The 23,958-nt window shown below is 30.0% G+C and overlaps 1 protein-coding gene across 3 annotated transcripts in view; it reads left to right on the top strand.

The window, feature by feature from the left end:
• Positions 1-23,958, top strand: part of LOC129984182 (ras-related protein Rap-1b-like) — a 249,290-nt gene that overhangs the window by 115,733 nt on the left and 109,599 nt on the right. The window contains exon 1 of one of the 3 annotated variants that reach the window (XM_056093994.1): positions 11,624-11,630. The exons of the other annotated variants lie outside the window; for them this stretch is intronic. The gene's annotated coding sequence lies outside the window, so the exon portion shown is untranslated. Of the gene's footprint in view, positions 1-11,623; positions 11,631-23,958 lie in introns of those variants that run through there. 3 annotated transcript variants of the gene reach the window in all.

Below are 23,958 nucleotides of genomic sequence, written 5' to 3'. Positions count from 1 at the left end.
TCACAAAGAGAAACATCTAGCATCCAGATGTTTGGACACCCCTTTCTCTTTGAAGGTACTATCAATACCTCTTGGACGAGGATTTCCTCATGTGGTCTTTCATTCTAGTCGCTAAGGAACAGATGCGACACCACCCAGGTGAAAAGATCCACCATCTGGCTATCTCGAGGAGTTTAGTAAGTAACAGCGACGACACAGCTGGCTGTAAATTTCTTATCAGTACTGGGAAACGGGGAATGTTACAAAAGCAACCAGGAGAAATGGTTTCCCCTAAATTTTCTCGCATATTCTCCAATAAATTTTTTGTCCCCCTTCCTCTGCATAAAATTGTTGCCACGAATATCTTGTATGGTATTGGTGAATGAGAGTTACAAAATATAGTTCTTTGGCTTGAATTTAACATTTTTACTGAATACATCGTGGGAATATGCATTTTGTATTCATTTTTGCCACTTTAAGGCCAATAAAATTCAGTGCAGAACACAATTATCGTCACGAGGTAGAATTCTAAATATTATTGATTGAAGACATTCCGTTTGTGAGTTATTGCTTTTACATGCATACAAAAATACAGGCAGACTGACGGTCAACCTTTTGAAATATTTAGTTTAAAATTTGATAAGAATCTATATTTTAGATTCTATACTTCTTTACCAAATTTCACCGGCCCAGCTTTTTGCGTTTTGGAGTTATCGAGCTCATTTGTTATCACACTTCCAGACAAACATACGCCCTGTGAATTGATTGACTTTCTGCGGGTTGACACATAGATATAGTTGTAGTCACAAGATGACATGACGAATTTCATTGATTTAAGCCATTGCTTTTTTGATTGCATTATTATGTTTACATGCATGCGAAAGTACAGACCAACAGACAGTCTATCCGTCAACAAGACGAAATCTGCCAACGAGTTTTATGTTTGTTCATAAGAGTGCATGGAAACATGAAAACTCAAAAACACAATGAGTTAGATAGTAGACGGAACATATAGATTGATCACTAGCATAATAGTTCTTTGTAATTTTTTTTAATCAAATCCATGAGCGGTTGTTAAATTTTTTTTGCCAGTCCAAGTGTAAATGAGGGCGATAGTTCAAAAACGTAATAAGTTAGATAAATAAAATTTGATGTTGAAATTGGAACTCTGTTTTAGACTCTGCATCAAATCTAAGCATGGGCAGCATGTCGATTTTCGTATATGTGAGTAAGACAATTCATAAGCGCAACAATCTAGAAAGATGAAATTTGGAGTGTGATTTTGACATCAACATTGTGTATTCATTTCAAATTTTGACTTGAAACAGTAAAAGAAATGGGTTTTAAAATACATTTTAAATTCGTAAAAAACCACAAAAAGGTATCATATCGCGTGAAAGCGAACAACAATCCCCCTCGTTTTGTTGGTCGGGATAGCCTGGTTGATAGGGCGTTGGATTCACGTCCCTTGGGTTGCGAGTTCGAGCCCCGCCTGCCGAATATTCTCCGTGTGGGTGATGGCTGGCGCTCGTATAAATCTGTCGTGGTCACAAAATTCTTTATGTCGAGAGTAATACCACTGGGGGTACTGAATCAGGTGTGATCGTTCTCTCATTCAGATCTAAATTACGATCTAGGGATGAGTGAATGAAATGCATGAGTGAAGTCAGCCCTGTAAAAAGAGTTGTGACGTGTGTGTAGTTAAGTCGTACTCCTGGCCCTAGATGGCGCTACTGAAAAACAAAGGGCCATAGGCTTAAAATCAAGAGACCAAACCATTGGCTTAAAACCACTGACTTCTAAAGTTAGTAACCTTCTATTAAGTTAGGATGAGTTAAAGCACATGTTGACCACAACGGAAACGAGGCTGCAGATTCCCTAGCCAAACAGGCCGTTTCTACAGGTACGCCCGTTCAATACCTAGCTCCTAGAAGCCATCTGAAAAGTATTTTAAATAAATTGAGCCTACAGCGATGGAAAGAAGAATTATACAATGGCTCAACTGGCAGAAACATCTATCAATCATCTCCAAAGTGTGCTTTAACCCATCATCTTGGAATTGGCTTGACATTATCTTTACAACTGGCTATGGCCCTTTCCCTTCATATTTCAAGAGATTCAATATTAAAAGATCGGATCAATGTGGCTGCAGCGAAGTAGGCGACCCCCTTCATTATGCCACTAGCTGTCCTCTCACCACATCTTTTCATAACAAAAAATACACCCACGACCTAGAAAATATCTGGTGGACCAACGTTATGAGAAACAAGGTCAAAATTAGAAATCTTGTGTGGTTCCTACAAGAGAACGAGGAATTGATTTCTCCAGACCCAAGTCCAATATAAATTTTCGTTTCATTTCTCAACCAAGCTCTTCTCCAGAACATATTAACTTCAATAGATTTCATTTACTCATACCCCCAACCGAACACCTCCTTCATCAATATAATATTGTATATAGTTACTTTTTTATGTATTGTGTATGTAAACTAAAAAATTTTTTTTTCTTAATAAATACTCCCACGTATATCTTTTCAACCGACAGGGAATCCTAAAGATTCTAAGTTCGGGGATATTCTGTGGCGAAAGAAAGAAATGCTTGTCTATGACAAGTGCCATTAGAAACAACAACAACAACTCGTTTTGTAATCTTTTAAAATCTATTTCATCTATTATATAACTTTTACGATAAAATATTTCTTATTCTAACGTAAGAATTATTTAATATCTCCAAAAACTCTTTTGTATTCCTCTCGAGCCAAATCTTGGATTTGTGTAAGAATACAAATAGTTATAAAAGACAGCCGACTTAATACACTTTTTTGGTTCTTTGACACTAAACTAAACAAGAATGGGGATATTTCTGTTTGGAAAAGGATTACCATTATTTATTCTGTTATTCCCTTTCATTGGAATCGCGAAATATCTTCTATTTCCTTATCTTTTGTATTATTTATATCTTTATAACTTTGATATAGATACGATGCGTGAGAATATTTGATATTTACAGTATTATTCAACAATTTATTTGTTATATATGATAAACATTTTCTTTATTCATTTTATACGATACTGTTATTTATTGAACAATATATTTAGAAAGATATGATATATATATTTTATACTTATCTATACAATTCTTTTTGATAGATTCTTGTTGAGCAGTAACGAATTATATAATCAAAAAGAAAATAAATCATACTGGATGTCAATTGAAGTCCTGTTTAACATAAATACAATAACTTAATTTCGTAATGACGACAACTATAGTCATAAAAGTGGTATTTTCGCATACTAAAATGGCTGTGAGATTAGATTAGTTACAATGCAGCCTAATGGCAAAAATTTAAAGTTATTATTTTCCTTCTAGCTTGAAAACAACAACAAATAACAGTGTGGTGAATAGCTTATAAGCCAGTTAACAGCTACGCTACACGAGCAATTGCTTTTGTATTATGGTCATGTTACTGGGCTGCGAACCACAAGGTCCCAGGTTCTATCCTCACATCATCACAATCCGCTACATTGGTGACCCGGACGTGACACAAAGCCGTCAGACTCACTTGACGCAGCAACAGCATCAGCAACCACTAACCCACACACGCTCGCCATAACGCTTTGCACTACTCAATTGAGTACAGGCGCTATTAGATTCAACGGCTATTGCATCACCACTCAAAAACCATATCGTTCGACTCACTGGAGTGAGAGTCTGTGGTGAATAGCTTATAAGCTAGTTAAAAGCTACGAAACACAACATAAAAAAAAGAGAATTAAAAAGCATAGAGCACATATCAATATGAAGAATAGCATCTACGAAATTCGTATTTGTTTCTTCGCTCTTTGAAAATTGTGTCATCACGGGTAGAATGTACATATTTTAAAAAGTCGTTTCCTGAAAGAAATATTCATATGTTATTGCGAACATCTTTGCAAGCACTGCTAGCAGAGGCTGGTGCGAGAGGTTTATTTGGAACAATTTTATCGTGGATGATTCAGATATCCATACAGTGACTTTTGCGTACATATTTATTTATTTATCTACAGCAATCAAAACTTAACCTACAGAGTGTAAGGCATTGGAACGGACTGTGGGGAAATTGATCAAAAAACAGAACTCCAGGACTAAAAAGCTTAACAATAATATTAAATTATAGAAATTAACATAAACAAGCATAAAAATACACAACTCTTGAACAAACTCAGAAGACAAAGCTTGTGTCAAAGAAAAAAATTACCAATTCTTGCAACATTATCAAATTAAAATACAGAAATATAAAGGAAAATAATTAAAATTAAAGAAAATATATTATATTTTTGATGTTTAATCAAAGTGTAAAACTTTAAAGTTTTAAAAAGAAATTCTAAAGGTATAAAAGGTACAATTTTTTGACAAGCCTCTTTCATTTGGTGAGTTCTTTGTTGATGCAACTGGAAATCCTAAAAATTTCTTTCAATTTCAGTAGTCTATTCTTATTATTAACTAAAATTTGAAACCCCACGGTTTAGCTTATAGCTACAAATCGATTTATATAAAATGATCTTATATAAATTCAGTTAAAAAGGCAATTATTTATATCATCGTGTGAACGGCATGTACTACATTTGGCATGTTAACTAATATAAAACAATGCAGACATATTTGATGGACAAAGCATACTCATCGTGCGTTTGTCTGAAAGTTAAAGAAGGTAAACATCCATTCTTATGCTGAAAAAAAATAATTTCCTTAATAGTATAGGACGTTCGAAAACGTATTAATGATGGTGTGCAACATACCCAAGTATCACCTGTCATATTACCCAACATGTAACGGAAGTTGTTCAAAAAATGCCGTTTAATTCTCTCAATTACCCATAATGGTAGCAAGAAAAATAAGTGAATCTGATGACAAACAAATGTTCTTTTATTTTTGGTTTTGTGACCTCACAGTTTTGGAAATCGCTTTAAAATAAGTGAATTTATTATATGTTTTATTCTAAACACTTGCATTAATTTGAGCAAGATATTTTCTTATTCTAAATTGATGATGTTTACAGTTTTTATAATGTTTTTTTTTACCGAATATCTTATCTATTTCGGGACATAAAAGCTATTATTTGTAAAATTCGTTATTATAAATCAAGCAATTTATTTTAAATTTTACCTCAGATCATCTATCAAGTCATTCTCTCACATGGAATAAAAATTTACACCATTTTTTTGTTGTAACTTATGGCACTTGTCTTAGACAAGGCAGCTGATTAAGTCAGCAATTTAGACTGAGTTTGTGCAGTAGCTTCTGAGGGTTAAGGCCCTAGAGCACCCGAGGGTTGAGGTCTGGCTTCTAGCTCATATGAAGATGACACTCACACACTCGCTTGCACAACCCCTTTTTACAGGGTGGCTCTTTCATATACCTCACAGATAGAGCAGAGAGTAAAAAACAACAATGCCCGAACCAGGACACGAATCCGAGACGCCCCGATTACTGGAAAGGCGCGCTGCTCCTAGGTCAGGGCGCCGGTCTATTTAGTTGTAATTTTCTAAAATATTAAAATATTTAACTGTCAACCAGAATACGAAATGGTTAAAAAATTTCAAAACTTTCATAAAGTAGAAAAATATTAAGTTCTGCCTTTATAAATATGGAAAATGTTAAGCAAAAAAGGGAAATAAGAATTACAGAAGTCATTACTTCCCTGCTTTAAAATAGGCTTAGCATGGTTTAGAAGCACCACTAAGATATCTTGAATTGTACCTATTGATCATGTGATCGAGTCTGACGTTTTAGGGAAAGGCATGCCGTATTAATGATTATGCCCGTCGTCCCAAAAGCTCACTTAATGGGTTGAGTTTCTGCGTGCTACTTATTCACTACGTCTCAAAGGGAATATCGGAGTTACTAGAAATGTAATTCAACATCGATTTCTTAGTAGTGCTTATATTTTTTCTTTGAAATTGCAGAAATGCAGACGAGGATATTCAAACGGATTTATTTATCGAAATCTTACGATTTGCAACTTCAACAGAAAATAATTAAACATAATAATGGAATATGAAAACATCTCAAAATATGGCTGTTAATAAAAAACATCACAGATGAAAGTTTATGGTTTAATTTTTGAAATTCCATTTCTGTAATGTAATAATGCAGAGTATTGCATTTATTGATTTCATTAATTGAATATTTAAAATATTTCATTTAAAAAAAATGAAAGTCTTGATATTTTCAATGGATGAAAATTGGATTTATTTATCGAAATCCTTTGCTTTTCAACTTCAGTAGAAAATAATTAGATGCAATAATAAAATACGAAATTATCTCAGAAAATGGCTGTTGATAAAAAACATCTCAGACAAAAGTTAAGTAAATTTTTTAATTAAAATTAAATTTTTCGAATTTAATTTATGTAATGTAACAATGCAAAAGAGCGCATTTACTGATTTCAGTAAATGTTTAAAATATTTTATTTAAAAAATAAATGTTTTGATATTTTTAATGGTTGAAAATTTATAGTTTGGAAAATAATAGAAAATAATCCATTTTCTTTTCTGCCATATTTTTACGTTACACTTATTGATATAGTTAGTGATTCATTGTTTTCAACGAATGCATGATTCGTTTCTATCAAATTTAGTTCTTTATGAAAGTTTTTGAAAATTTAATGTGCATTTTTGAAATATAGTTTTTATTTTATCAAATGAATAAAGAATCTCAAAAAATATTTTAAATTAAGGAAAAATTAAATGAATAATAAAATTCTTTTTTATTTTATTATTTTTGATAAGAGATTCTTTTTCATAATAAATATGTGTAGAAAAAAGTGTTTATTTTTAAAAATCAAATTCAGAATTAAAACGATTGGCGAATAATTTTTTTTCCATAAAATAATTCAAAATAATGGAAAATGAAACTTGTTATTTTAAGTTTAACTTAATGCTTTTTTTACTATGCATAATTCATGTTTATTTTTTGTATTTTCAAAGTGCTATTTTCATATACGTATACAGAACAATTACGTCATAAATAAGATTAATAATATTTGAATTTGTAACCTCTGTATAAATAATGAAACAAATGAATGCCTATAATGAAATAAAAGGAAATTCATTAAAAATTAATTCATTGACAAAAAGAATATATTTTCAATTATTTAATGACACTCATGTTTTTACAAAGCATATAATCTACATATTAAAGCTACTCTCAGGTCTTAATATTATATCATTTGTATTAAAGTAAAATAAAAAAAATTTAATAAAATATTAAAAATGTTTAATATTTTATTAAAAAAATAAAATATTAATTACCAATTATTGTATATAATTGGTCTTAATAAAAAAATATTAAGACCAATTATATACAATAATTGGCTTTCTTCTATTATTTTAATTATTTGGCGTTACAGATATTTCCCTTTTATTTAAAAAAAAAGTTCTGCCATAAGAGGAATAACTAATTTAGAATAACTATCCTTTAGATACTTCCGAGAAAACCTTCATTTGTAATAAAGAAAATTCTAAATACTTTTCTTGCTGATAAGTATCTCGTATTATCTGGCAATTATATTATCGATGATGTCTCTGAAATATAAATTATAATTAAATTGTTGTACATAAAGAATTAAAAAAATAAGAAGGGACCATATTTCCGAATAAACTATTATTAAATATTTCGTAAAAATATAGTACAACGAAATCATTAGTTTTTAACGAGTATACGTCGAAAATACTTTACTTGCCAATAAATTTCTTATATCTTCTTATAATTAATGACATTGCTTTTGGCTAGTTTCATTTTCTATTCAATAATTTAACAGAAACATTCTGCCACTCAAAAAATAAAAAAGATAATGTTTGCGAATAAATATTCGTTGACTGTTTCTGAAAAAACAAAACCAAACAAAAAACGACGGATTATAAATCGTTTGCTATTGACATCCATTACTCCAAAACACTTTATTTGTCGATACATTTCTTGCGTCTCCTAGTAATTAATATCATTGATCTCAAACTCTTTCATTTTCTGTTCAGCTAGCTCATATAAACCCCAATAAAAGTATTAATTAACCATTCCAAGTCCGTTCTAGTTATCCATTTAATGCTAAATTAACAAACAACTCCACATCTCTGCATGTCCATTTAATTAATTATTCTTGGAAGATTGAACATCTCTTCGCACTTTTAAGATTCGCAACTTTACAGAATTTAATTAACTAAGTATTTTTAAACTACAATCATTACCAATTAACTACAAGGTTATAAATTTGCATTCACTTTACTGTTAAAATTTGCTCATTAGATCTTAAGGGACTGCGCGCAATTTGATTTAAAGTATTTGTTTAAATTCAGAATAAGTATTAGAACTTTTGTACATTTTTTTTACCGAATAAGAGAAAGTAAAATATTTTTGTAAGTTTAATAAAATATGTTCTCGAAACTTATTGATAAGACATAATTTATTTTAAGGCAAACTGTTAACAGTTATTTTTATGCGCGAATTTTTTCTTAATTACATTTAAATTAATTAAATAATTTAAAAGTGCGCAGTATTTAACAAATAGTAAATGCTAATTAACATTATTATTAATTATACAATATGAGGAATACTAGAAGTGTACTAGTTAAATAGGCGAATGTGTTTGTGTTCATATGCGTGTGCATGTGTGTGTTGGCTTGTAGCTTCCTTGGGTGTATTATATATATATATATATATATATATACCTATGGTATGCCTATATACCAATATACCATAGGTACCTAGAGCTTTTTCATAAGTATGTTTCGGAATGCAGGAATGTTCACTTCGTGGCTATTAGTTTTTGAAATTTTAATTAAAACTTTAATAAATTAAAAAATAAGCACGATTTTTTCGTGCTCTTAGGATAACACCTGAAAATAATAATAATAACACAAAATATATTAGTACAAAATAATAACTTAATTGCACAAAATCGATTTCCAAATCATTTAAAAATTGAAATAAGATTTATTGATATTAATTTAGTTGATGTGTACATTTTACCTGATTTTTGATAATCGCTAAAATATATTTTTTTTTTACATAAAATTTTTAACAGACCTTATTTGATTTTTACACCATTTTAAAATATAAAACAATGTCTTTTTAATGATAGCAATTTATTTACTCTGCAACTGTTATCCTGGCTATTAAAATTATATCGGTTTTAATGTCCATAACAATTTGACATTTAAAAATATATTGTGGAGATAATTTTTATCAAAATCAAGTTATGCATAAGGGCTTTAATTGATAGAGAGTACAATCGAAATTTCCAGCAAATTTTCTGGTCATTAAAGTTGTCTAACATATAAATTAAAAAAAGTTAAAAAAAATCATGTGCTTTTATTAGTGCGAAATGTGAAAAAAAATATCTGAAATTTAGAGATCTTAGAGGAAAAACGAAAAGCATGAAGCAAATTGGAATTGTAATCATATTTATAATATATTTTAGTTTTAATAAAGGTTTTAAAATATTCTTTTGATATTTATTATAGTTTTATTTACTTATATTATTTTCAGCACCTAGCATTTTTAAGAAGTTTTTTTGCAACGGTTAAATTTTTAATAAAAATTTATTTTCTTCACTTTAGAAAATTTGTAAAAGCATATAAACTTTATGTTTGCTTTTAAATTATTAATATTATTATATTTTTTTTAGTTTAGTTAATTATTTGTTTGATAAATTAAAGTTTAAGTTAATAAATTTCCCAATTTGTTATTCTAATCTTTATGGAAACTTGCAATCAATTTTTTAAAATTTATTAACAAATAAAAGCCTTTTACCACAGAATAAATTCTAAATAAATTTGATCAATTAATCTATAAGTAAATTTCGAAAATATTAAAATTTTGCATTATTGTTTAAAGTTCAAAATCATAATTTTGTTACGTTTAATAAGTTATTTTATTTTAAATTGATGTAGTGTTACATTACCAAGACCATAAACTTGTTAATTATTTTCAGACCAGTAAGATGGTATTTTTAAGCATTTCAGAAGTTAAAGAGCAACTAAATAGATTTATTTAATAACTTAGAAATTAACGAAAATCAATTTTTACAAAGAGGTAAAACGATTTTTTCTTTAGATTTAATTTAAAACACGGCCATAATAATGATGAACAAAACTTAAAGTGAAATCCAATTATCGTCTGCAAGATCCAAAGCTTTCTTTTATTTCAATTCTTTTTTTAATCGATGATTTAAATTATCGATGAACAAACAGTGACGTATCGATTTGAAACCCAAAGCATCTGTACCATCGGCTCAAACCAATAACGGATTCCTATTTCAGATCTGCTGTACAGATGTCATTTAAAATCCGTGTGAAATGTGGAAATGTTATTTCGAGCGACATCATTCTGCTGCTGAAATTCGAAGAGGAGAGAGAAAGTAAAAGTATTATTAATCGATGCCGCCTCCATTAAGAGGAATGCTACGAATGTATGAAAGAGGAAAAACAGTTAATTTTATGGTTTCAGATTTTGGAACTGGTATATGAGGAATAATTGTGGAATGATGATTTAGAGCTAAGCTATGATGTTGCATGATTACTTCGTGATGACGATATTTGAAGCTGTTGGCGAAATTCCATTTCGGTTGATATTGATTTATTTATAATATGCAAGCGATGACCCACGAATATTTGCTTACTTAAGCCAAAAATAAATCCAAATTAATTTTTTTTAATATTGCAATGCATACTTGTTTTAAATATTTGCTCGACTTCTTTCATGCTTCTTTTAACTCGACTTTTTTCATGCTTCTGATGATTTAATTTCTCAATCAATTTTTTAACTACAGTCCAATGAATAAAAGTTTTTAACTTTGTACATTAATGCAGGCATGATGATCGTATGCTCTTTTAATAACTGTTAACTCTCAAAACTGATTATTAATTAATCAATTAATTTAATACGATTTTTATTCAATATTGTGGCGCCACCTGCTAGGGAATTAAGGAAATAAGTGATTATACAATTCGTGGTACTTAAAAGAATAAATTGTAACTTAAAAAGCAGAAAATGATTAAAATGAAAATGAAAAAAAAGGATTAAATGAGTTATTAACTCAAATAAGAAAGTAAAAGTTATACTTTTTCAAAGTTATATATTTTTTTAAATATGTTTTGACTGAAATTTCAAAGGGCAAGAAGTTTTTTTTTTTTTTTTGCTAAATTTGTCATTAAAGAAATTTTGCTAAATGGTTTAAGGAAAGTTTGCAAATCGTAATAAGTACTTGTTAGAAGTTATTTTTTGTAATTTAAATTCTATTTTTTCATTCCATCATAATTATTTGGTGTGAACTATAATAACTGCTAATTCATGTTGAGAATTCAAAGAAAGTTACAAGCAGAAGTCAAATCGAAATGTACAATTTTGAATATTGGTACAATCATATTATTTTTTTAGAAATTGTATTCTTCTACACTTAATACTCTTTATACAGGGTATTTCAATACAGGACTTATAAAATGCTAGGACTGGAGGATACAACTAGAGGATTCAAAATCGGATAGATGATGGTTGGAAAAGCTTTCTTTGTCCGGTAGATGGCGTTATGTGAACATACAATCTTTGTCATCTTGGCAGGAAAGCATCAGTTAATAAATGGACGGAATCTCCCAATTTCCATTTACCATTAAGTGGTAAATACTTTGTCTAATATTGTGGGGAATTTCCCTATTTTAATTTCCTTAATGCTTATCCGTCTGACGGTTTGCTAGGGCTTAATATTTTCGTATCTTTTACTGCAGCTATTATTGGAGGATTATTGTATTATTTGGATTGTTGCTGTCTTATTGCTCTTGTACACTGGGGAACCCAATCATCAACAAAGCTCTTAGTCACTTAGATGCTGTGTAGATGGAAAAAAGTAGGACATTGGTTTGATACATTGACCAACCCGATGGTCGAACATAACATATGCCATCGCGTTTTAAGATGGCTTGTCAAGATACTGGTATGCTAATATCCATGCTAATTTCGTTAATATATATTTATTAAAAATGTATTTTTCCAAAATGCATATACTTCACATTTCAAAGGAGCTAAATACAAAATGTGGATGTTTAGAATTTCGGAATAAATCTGCCAAAAGTATATATATTATTTATAGATTTATCAATCCGTGTATAGGTCTACACAAAGCTCAAAATTGCGAAGAGTTTGAAAAATGAAATTTTATATGTAATATCAACACTAAAATTGTGAATTTATTACAAATTAGGGGAAAAAAATCGACCTAGATGAAGATGTTCCAAACGCATATTCTTTACAATGCACAGAAACTAAATGCAAAATGTCATGTAGTGAAAGAATATAAACTGAAACTTGTAAACTGAAAAACTTAACGAGCATAATAAATAAAATTTCATACATGGCGTTTATACAAAAATTGTAAATATATTTCAAATTTAGAAACCAATAGTTCAAAGAAGGAGGCTATAAATTAATGGGTTTTTGCTTTTTACCACGAAGTTAAACACACAAGGGTCGATATTCTGTAATTACATGTGAAAATGAAGAAACACCTCTTCTAATTTCTGCAATATTTTCAGAATAGAAACAGATAATAAATTGCCGAATTTTAAATAGAAGCGTTCAAATTACTTGAAATATAAATTGTATCGTAATAAATATTGATATTTAATTTTTTTTATATTTAACATATACAAAAAAAATTACATTTCCGAAATAAAGATACATATTTTTCCTGCATGGAAAAACTAATTTAAATTCATACTTTTTAAGGTTGAATTAATTAAGGGTGAAAAAGATTACAGAATAACTAAGTGAAGGACAAATTCAATATCTTTATAAAACGTTTCGAATAAAATGATGTTCAAAAGGAGCGTAACTCAAAATTTGAACAGGTAAATTTTTTCTAAGAAGAAACTGAGTTAAATCTTCTTTGTTCAGCAGTTGCCATTTTATAACTTTATTATGTTTGGCACAAAATGAAAACTTTCAACTTCAAAATTCAATTTAAGTTTTCGTTCGCTGGAATACAACGACGAAATGTTTTAAATAAGCGAGAAAGAAAAGACCGTTGCCTTAAGGTTAAGAAACAGCTAATTTTCTTGACTATCTTTCTTTCTAGGTTTTTTTTAGTTATTGATGGTATTCGTCAATTATCCATTAATTTAAACAAGTCAGCATATTGTAAAAGAAATATAATTTTTAAAAATTATTACTGCAAATATAATTTAGAGTTTCTTTTCACAAATAACCGTCATTTAAGTGTGCTTTCGATAACTGCTTTCGGGGCTAACTATTTAATCAATAGTTTTCACTAGTTATTAAAGCAAGCATAGTGAAAAGGTATTTTAAGGTTCTAATAGATAATCGGCTAAACTTATTCTTTGGAAAGAAAGGAGATAATACAATTTAACTGATAAAATGTATAAGATATGAACATGAAATGAAGATTAATGAAATATGGCAATTTATTTTTAATTCATTGGATAAGCATTTATAATCAAATATTCAAAAGTTATTCAGATTCTACCACTTCGAATATTGGTTATTTTTTTAAAATTCGATTATCATATGGTGCGAGGTCCTAACTTTGATACAATTTCCCAGTAATAAAAAGAGAATAAAAATAGAAAGTAAATGATATTCAATTAAAGGAACCAACGAGAGTGAACCCATCACCATGTTTTTGTTTGGAGGCTTCAGCATTGTGATAAATAATGCACTCAATTAAGGAGCATATTGTTGGTAATACCATGTATAAATATATATAGTCAGTTTAGTCAGTATCCTTCATCTTTGTTTGCACTATGAATTGAAAATTTAGGTTAATTTGGTAAAACTTTAAAAAAAAAATAGGTATACTGGTAAAAAATAAATATTCTCAATAAAAAAAACCATTTTATTTGTTTCTTATATGTTGTGAAAAAAATATGTGAAAATCAATGGTGTTCTGAAAATAAAATTAGTATTGAAATTTAGCAAATTTATAAAGAATTGCAATGAATACATGTGCCTGGATAATCTAAATAATAACTGTAAAAATGATATGTATTTAAAAACGCGATAGATTTATCAACATGGTTTAAAATAAAAAAAAAGTCAATAATTTTGTCTTCTAATTGTAATCTAATTTTTATGCAAAATAATCCATCATAAAAATAGATCATTCATATTTCACATTTGTTGGTTTAATAATTATTAAAGAATAGTGCACGATTTTGATATATTTTCCACTTATATTTTCCTCTTGAAAATGCATTAGATATTTTTTTATTATTTATTCATATATTAATTATAAATAAAAAGTGAAAAAAGAAATGGTAAGTATATAAACCAAAATATCATTCATATTTATTTATTTACTGTGTGTTAGAGGGCAATATCATATTACTTGTATTTAGTGTTATCAGCTCGCTAATCGCCAAATAAATAATAAATAGAATTACAATTACCGGTAAAAATAAAGTAGAAATATTTATTAAGTTTTGAGGTCAAAATTCAAAAATTACTCCTATTTCAGACTAGTGAGATACAAAATTTTGTTGGTATGATAACATACCAAAAAAATCATAACCACAAAACCGAAGCAGCACGCACGCACACACTCTCACATACATGCACATGCACACACACACACACACACACACATACATGCACACACACACACACACACACACATACATGCACACACACACACACACACACACATACATGCACACACACACACACACACACACACACACACATTTTGTTATGGAAATTATTCTCCAGACAAGATTCTGTAAATCCAAGGCACTAATAAATAGACGAAGAAACACAGCTGTGCCACACACAAGCAATACACTTAGAAGAAACAGCAGCACACATGTAATAAAAAACCGCAGCAGCACACACAAAACGACAAGACAGAATACGATGAGAGAGTTCATGAAGCTATTCTCAAATTCCTGCTATTTTCCGCAGTCTCCTCGCAGCTGTACTTATCTGCCGACTCATTACTATGCAACACAATTACTATGCTGCTTCAGTACTTGTGCCCAAGACTCGTCACACTGCTCCATTCTCAATCCACTAAACATTTGAACTTGGTTGGACAGATTCAGCTAATTCATCGCTGACTAAACATACATTGCCACATACTCCAGCTCGGTCTGTCGGCCTTTTATAGCTTATGGAGCAGAGCCTAGAAGGTTCTCGATCGTAATCAATCGTAAGTTTTGTGTATAATCAAAGAATCATAAAAGTTTAAGTTCGTGATTTTTCTATTTCTATGGGGACAAATTAGCATTCTTCATGCTAAGTGAGAAATGTTATGTGACCATCGATATGAGGAAGAAGTAAGATCAAGCAATGCGCATGATGAATTCAGTGGATTAAATAAAAAAAGAGACGACATGAAACATTAATCACTTCCTGATATTAAAAAAAGACATATTCAGTATCAAAACCACGATCTGATGAAAAGCCAGAAATATTAAAATGAAAAGGATTTTGTACTTACTCTGCTATATATTTTTATTTTATCCCTTAACATCATAACTACTGGAGTGGCAGGGGTCAGCACAATTATAGACAGAACAGGATCCTGTTTGCGGGCAATTAGATTTAAAAAGTAAGTTAGATCGGAAAAGTAAGAAGTTATGAACCTTAATTAGCCATTCTAATTTTATAATCTGTTCATAAATGTTCAGAAAAAAGTGTGTTTATTTTTAAAATTATTCTCGGTTAAATTAGTTTCCAAACAAAAATTAAGACTTAAGATTTTATATAGAGAGTATAGTTAATCGTAGTCATTAACTAATTTCTAAATTTCTTATAATAGGGATATATTTTCAGTGACAAAAAAAATGCTCTTAATGCGCAAAGAATTTTTGTTCGTTTCAGTTTCCTGAGATTATCCTTTTCGACGATTCTCTTTTGCCAAGTGGTGAAATCTGGAAGGATGTGGGCATTCCCGGAATTCTCCGTCATTCTTTGATCTTGATTTCAGCTATATTAGATACTTTTTAGTTCCATTCCTCCCCTCCCCCCCCACGTGTTTGTGAATGTCATGTCGCTTCTGACCGTATTTTGTTTTAATTCAAAATTTATTTATTTTTTATTTCCGCGAGTAATCTGAGTTTTACTTTATTGTTAAATGTAAACATCTCATCCTTTCATCTTTCCCCTCACCCCTATTTTGACGAATTAAACCCATCCTAACGCATGCGCAAAAGCACAGAGGGTTTTAGAATCCGTTGGCAAGCAATACATTTTATGTTTGAGACAGCAAATATATTGCTTAAAAATTATGGATGTCTAAATTTTGTCTGTAATTTGTTGGTCCTATTTAGCCATATTTAGTAAAATATTTGTGACACTAACAATCAAAACAAAACAATTCCATTCTAATGCGAACGAAACGAATTATGCAGCAATGAATTTCATTTTTTTTAGCCAATCCATGGCCACCTCAATGTTGATTGGCGATATTCCTCGAAGGAATAATCAATATAATCTAAAATCATCTAAAATACCAAGCCACCAAGCTTATATAAATTGAAAAGTTTATATAAGCCTGATATGCAAAGCTCCCGAATTGATCAATTTCAATCACAGAAGAGTCTTTTCTTTTTCTTTAAAATGTCAGCATGTCGAGAATATCTTATCAGATATTACTAATATAACCTTAGATCTATATAAAAATTTAAATTTCATAATTTTTTATGAATATATTTATTGATTCAATTAAAATAATTTTAACCTTTAACTCCGACCCACCGGAAGGCACACGGAAAAATCTGGCTGACAGAACCGTCGTAGTAACAACACTGGCTGGTACAATGGTTGAGTCCTAAGGACCATCACCAGCCACGGTACAACCCTCCCTTGGGAAGTACGTCAGGTCATAGATAGAAAGAGAAAGATCCCCATATTTTTGTATACCCACAAGGGTGGCGAGAACCAACCACTAGCCGGAAGCTTCTCATTCTCAATTACGAGGTGCCCCCCCCAGCGTGGGACTTCAATTAAAATAAAATGTCATTTAGAAGATTTTTTTATTAGGAAATATATGCCTATGTCTAGGAGTTTATAAATAGTATTTTCATCACAATTGTAGCTGATGTCTATTGTAATTAAATAGTTTGTACATTATCAACAAACAGTTTATCTAAGGATGCATGCTAAATTTTTCTTTTATTTTAAAATCTTACTCTGTTGAGAGCAGTTTCATTAAGAAGCAAAATAGAGACAATTTTAACTCATTTCATTATTTCAATTTGAAGTTTGCTTTTCTTTATTCTTTCATTTGAAAGAATTTTTCCATTTATTTAACAACGTTTCGTTAGGGATTAACATTCTTTCAATGATTAAACACTCCATTTCAAAGAATTTATTTATTGCAAACTTAATTAATTTCTTATCGACTTTACATCCCTCTTACGACTAAGATACATAATTGGTTCTGTAATCAAAGCATTTGAGAAAAAAAAGTTAAAGGAGTTGTTTGTTTCAGCCATATTTATTTAATACTTGCTCGAAAATTTCTCATCAAAATTTCATTAGAACTTATTTGATCACGCCCATCAAACAATTTTTCATCAAGACTAAACAAAACTTATTTGCGGAAGACTTTTCTGTCTCTCCCCCCCCCTTTCGTGTGCGTGTTCTTCAATTGTTTGGACTAAGCTGCTTATATAACTCAATAATAAGAAACATGGCATATTCGACTTTGGATAAAGGAAAATAAATAAAATAATAAAGAAAACTAAACGTTGAGATACAAAACTAATCAGGAATCTTATCTCCGCTTCAAGAAAAATGAAAAAGAAGGTTGACTCTAGGGAATGAAATAGCTTATTTTCACTCCCATACTGGAGGCAAAACATAACAAATGATTTCATAAATTCCATCAATCCGTTCGTTTATTTAAGTAGAAATCTTCATATCAAACAAAGAACATTTTCTTTATCGGTACGCGTTTTCTATAGAGGAAATTTTTCCCTTTTTTTCCCCCCTTTTATCAAGTACCTTGTTTTGCTAGAAGGTGGTAAAGGGGATAAAAAAAGAAAGTTACCAATCGACACGGTCTCACCGAAATAAAAATTCTCTCGAAGCTATTCCAGGAGTTCTTTTTTTTCCCGCCCTTTTTCCCTCTGCTTCGTTCGATTTGCCGTCATTCCATGTTGTACTGCTTGAAAAATGACTTTTCAATTGAAAACTGTGTCTGGTTTCCGCGGATACGAAATCAAAACTCAAACAAGAGAATTTCAAAATTGAAATCATGCATTCTTAGTGATATTCTTTATTAATAATTTTTCTAGGTTCTCTGTTATTCAAAGAAATAAAACTTTCCAGACAAAAGTGAATGCATTTTGAATATTTGAAAGGTTTGCGAATGCTTGTATTTTATTGATGCTAGACTGAAAAAAGAAAACTAAGCTGGCGATAACAGTTTTCTTTCCCACACTAAAATCTGCATTAATAGAAAATAGAAAAATATAAATGCTTCTAAGAAACTTGGTTTCATTAGTATAAAAATAAGGAAAATATTTTCTTATCAAAAATACATGCTTCAAAACAAAATTGCAAGTTATCGACAGAGATAGTTTAATCAAATTGGAATTTTAATACATTTAAATTCTTAGCTATTATTTAGAAATTTTCTTTCTTTTAAGATTTTTTGTTGCTTAAACTCTTAATAATATTGTGACGTCTCTTAAGAGCAAATAATAGTCAATAACCTTTTAGTGCAATATGTTTTAATAAGTTTTGGTGCGTGGTTTAACACGCATAGTCAAATTTACTTTAAATTAAAGTATTAAAACATTTTTACTTAATGAAAACTGCCAGCCATGTAAATAACAAAAATAAATTTTAATTACAAATTAAATTAACAAATATAAATCATGATACATTGGCCGTAATTCCATCGACCAGCACGAGGCAGAAGTTCTAAGCCAGCTGGCGAAGGTAGGAAGTGAGTCACTCGTATCCGTTGGAGAGCAAAGTTCATCTCCAAAGGTATGATTGATGCTTATCGCCAGTTGGCGAAACAAACAGTCATTTATCGTCTGTTTGGCCGCTGCAAAGTAATTAACTGCACACATTACAGGTAGACAAATATAAAAGATATAAAGTTATTTCAGCATTAAAAGGGCCATTTGTTAACAGTTTTCTGATGTCATATTCCACGAAACACATCACACACACATCGTCTTACCACATGACACCACTCATCCTGACGTCACTCCATCACAGCTTCTCTTGTTCTGGTCTTTTTTTTGTTTTGTTTTCATACATAGAGGGCGCTAGCAGTACAGTATGCTTTATAACGTTTTATTCTTTCTCAATTTTATTTTGATGTTTTTATATTCTTTTGAAAAATAAGAATAATTTATCAATTTTATTTCTAAAAAGTAAATTCCTCTAATAAAAGTATGTTTTTTACGATATGCTTTAATATTTTCGCAATTTACTATTGTAAATATTATAAAATTAGGAAATTAAATGTTCCCAAATTTATTATTAGATGTCAACAAATAGATCGATTTGACATTTTACTGAAATTCATCTATTGATTGATAATTAAGCTTCGTAAATATTGAAATATTATTTTATTATTCTAAATAAATTGGAATTTTATCCTTCTTTTAGTATATTTAAATTCTTAATTATTATTAAGAAATTTTCTTTCCTACAAGATTTATTGCTTAATTTCTTAATAATATGTTTTTCAACTCCTTATTCTTTTTCAATTTTGTCTTCGTATTCATATTAAATAAAAATCACATTTTTTTAAATAAAAGTTCGTCTTTTATTTTTTACTATTTTCTATTTTTTTATGCTTTAAAGCATTTCTTAATTTACTATTATAAATGCTATAAAATCCTAAAAGAAAATATTCTCAAATTCAATATTAGATTTTGACACAGATGGAATCGACATTTTATGGAAATTAATCAATTAATCGATAATTAGGCTTCGTTAATGCTGAAATATTGTTTTATGATCTTAAATAAACCCTTCAAAAACAAAAACGAAAAATAAAATTAAATTTCTAGTGCGTCAATAAATGTACAAGACCTATTCAGAAAAATAAGTGACGTTCCACTGCTACACGGCGAGAAATGGTACTGGCCTTTCCATTTTGGTGTCAGAAGGTCTAATGCGTAATCGCACATCGTATTGTGATAGTCTGCGCTAATGTGCCTCCTTTTCTTTGCTCACTTCCAATGTTTAAAACATGTGCCACAATAGAAAATTCCTGGAGTTGTGAATGTGTCATCAATGCTAAAGCTTTTGTGTGTTAAAAAAACAAACAACTTAGGTTAATTTACATTTATTGAGAATTTCATTCAGTGTATGGATACGACGTAAAGAAATAAGTCAGAATGGTGAATTATGTTTAAAAATGGCCACACTAATGTTCACTTGGTAGCACGAAATAATTAGCCAAGCATTGTTGGAGAAAATCAGTGAAAAAATTCGCTAATACCGTCAATTCTTACTATAGTTTCCTCAAATTTTATGAACGTTATTGTGTGAGACATTGGCGCTGTGACGCAAGATTTGGATTATCACAGTTTGGTGCCAAATGGATGCCAATAATTTCGCCAGATGATTACAAAAATCAGTGCATGGCAGCATCTTTGACTTTGAAGCCTACAACGAATATGATGAATTATTTCTTTAGGCGATTTTTGTAATTAGATATTTTTATAAAATACATCTCCCCATGTCTTCACAGTATGTATATGAATTTGACTTCATTATATTTATTAATTAAAGCTGCCATTAAAAAGTAGAAATTATTTTCTAATCAATATGTATAACCAAAGTCTTACCAATTCCTACTGTTCTAAATGGAATATTTGATGTTGCGTAAAAGATCTTAAAATATATGAATATAGTGCTTAATGATATTTATGGCTCCCAGTTTACTTGGTGATTTTCAGGTTAGGCCTAACTCCATTTGCATAAGAACCCAGGTTTCGCCAAGATGGTTGCATTATGGTTTCATTTATTACCAGTTTAATGCGTGTGACTTTAGTTTCCGATTTTTTAACTTTTTAGCGATTTATCATGGGTGTCGTAAATATTAACAAGCGCTATAAAAGTAAACACACAGCACAAAATTTTTAGCTTTAACTTTTGAGCTGTAGTTTTATGAAATGAAAATGAATACGAAGATCAATAAGATATATACTCATGGGATCACCGTAGAGAAAATGGAATAATATTTTCTTGGATACTTTCAACATTACTTTGCATGTTTCAGTGCCATATTTCCTAATTTTTTTGTGAATTATTAGAATGGAAAACTTTTATTTTATTTTTTATCAATGTACAAAAAAGTTCTTTATAAGTTTTTTTGGATAGAGAATTTCTTCAGAAGATATAAAAAACATTTCATTAAGACTTTTATCATGACTGAATCTTGTCACAAAATATTCATAACCCAACAGCAAAAAAAAAAAAAAAGAGATTGTTTGTTGTAAAAGAGATTGTCACATCTAGTTCAGATACGGCAATCTCATTGGATGGGATAAAATAACAGAACAAAATAAAAAAAAAATAAACAAATAAGATTCAAATAACAAGAAAAAAGAAGGGTATGCTTATTATAAATTTTCCTGCATATTTGCTTGTGAATATAAAAAAAGTCGATGATACGTTTTTACATGAAATATTCATTAATGAAATCAGCTCAAAAAAGAGCTTCCTTTTTTAGATATGTTTTTGTAATACTTTTTTCAATAGATAGCAAATTTTTTGTGCTTTATCTCTATTATATCAAACATACTAGTTGTTTCTATACTTATTTAGGAATACATCTTCAGGGGAAAACAAATGCATAACCTCCTGCAATTATTTATTGCAAACGCATATTATATAAAAACCCTTTATAATATCAAATTATAATTTAATTCCTTGCAAATAATTGCTGAAAAAAGAAATAATAATAGAATTCCTTTTTAAAGTAATGTATAAACAAACTTTTTTTTAGAATTATTCAATTTTAGTGTTATTGTTAAATATTATAATTTGGCACATATATCAGTTGGATTAATACATATCTTGCAAAGAGTTCTAAAAAAATCAGTACAATTTTTGTCAGTTTTTTTTAATTTCTTTGTTTTTTTATTATACATTTCCTCTAATATTGAAACGCACACCAAGGAATACTATTTTATGGACAGAGAATAGTGTTTAATGAACAAATATTATTTTTTTCCAATAAAGAATACTATTTCATGCAATTGGTGTAAATAAATGTTCTGATGAATTATAAATTTTATATTTGTCTCTCTCAAAAGTCCCTGTCGTCTTCAAAAAAGTCATGAGGTTTCAGGTTCGTGACCCGATTCCACCGAAGAACCGTCGTGTAAGGGGGTCTGTTGCACGTTAAATCCATCATGATCAAACGTCCTACCGCTGGTGTGGTGTGATGTTTAGAGGGGGGTGCCAGCTCAAGTGTCGTCCTCGTCATCTGACCGTGGTTCAAAATTAAGAGGACCGTCCCAAAATAGCCCTAGTGTTGCTTCAAATGGGACGTTAATATAACCAAACCAAACAAACAAACTTTCTATCTCTCTCTATATAACTCGTCATATATAATAATTTATTATAAGTCATATATAATAAAATATTTTTGAAAAAACATCAATAAAACTAACGTTCCAAACTTTTTCAACAAAAACTTTTTTGATTTATGAAAATGTAAAATGTGCGATTTTTGACCATTACATTTACTAATATAATGGGCAGAATAGTGTAGAGTTTCTATAGTAGTATGAGTCAAAATTTAATACGAATGTTTGAGTAATAGGAATGTCAAAATTTGTAGCTTAAAAATATTTTGCTGAATCAGCTATTAACTATCAAGATACAGATGATATTTCATTGAAAAATTCAGAGAGTATTAATCCTGACGAATCAGTTGGTAGCCAAAGGTGGCTAGATAATAACAATGTTAGATATTAAATGAGGGCTTTATTTATCCCTCTTTTAATAATGTGAAATAATAACATGTTAATAAAAATAGATACACTTTCACTAATAAAATAAAAAGAGTAATGAAAAATAAACTAGTATGATAAATCAGCGGGAGTGATTTGCCCAAAACTTTCTCTCACTTTCGCATACTCTCTAATAAAAGTGTTATACCAGAGAACGCCTTGATGGCATTGGCGTACAATAATACGAAATATTAACTTTTGGCTTGAATTTAGCATTTTTACTGAATCTATCGTATCACCCTTGGCGAGTTATTTGGTGATTAAGCCTTAATATGCAGTAAATAACATATGAAAATCGAATCTGCATTTTATATTGTTTTTCCCAATAGATTGAAACAAAAATTTGTTAAAAAGGTAAGCTTGTAATCACAAAGTTCCATACCAGAATTAATATATGAAGCAGTGAGTTAAATATATTATAACTCACTACTATTTTGTGTTATCTCATTTATGTTTCTGAAAGTACAAATCGACCGATGGTTACCCCCACATTGGATTTTACTCAATATTCGGTAGATGTCTACGCTATAGATTATAAATGTGTATGCCGAATTTCATCTATCTAGCTCTTTTCGTTTTTTAGTTATCACTTTATTTGAGATTCGAACAGCCGGACAGACAGACTTGCTCTGAAAAGATTTTGCTCAAAGTTTGATAGAAATCTGCCAATTTGATGTTAAGACCGTACACAAAATTTCATCGGTCTAACTCAAAGAATTTTTGAGTTATCTTTGTCACATATAGTCAGGCAGACGGACATAGTTCCAAAATGCATTTTTCGAACTCTGTGAGGTCTGAATCGTGGAGGGGCCGCGATAGCCTTGTGGTGAGACCCTGCTCGGAACCGGAGGGCTTCAGATTCGAGACCCAATTCCACCGAAGACCGTCGTTTAAGAGGGTCTGTTGTACGCTAAATCTGTCGAGGACAAATATCCTCCCACTGGTATGGTGTGGAAGTTTGGTGTGGGGATTCTAGCTCGGGTATCATTCTCGT

The sequence above is a fragment of the Argiope bruennichi genome, chromosome 9 (assembly GCF_947563725.1).
Source record: "Argiope bruennichi chromosome 9, qqArgBrue1.1, whole genome shotgun sequence".
In the NCBI taxonomy this organism is placed as follows: Eukaryota; Metazoa; Arthropoda; class Arachnida; order Araneae; family Araneidae; genus Argiope; species Argiope bruennichi.
Note: the sequence above shows the minus strand (reverse complement) of the source record. Positions and strands in the feature narration are given on the sequence as shown.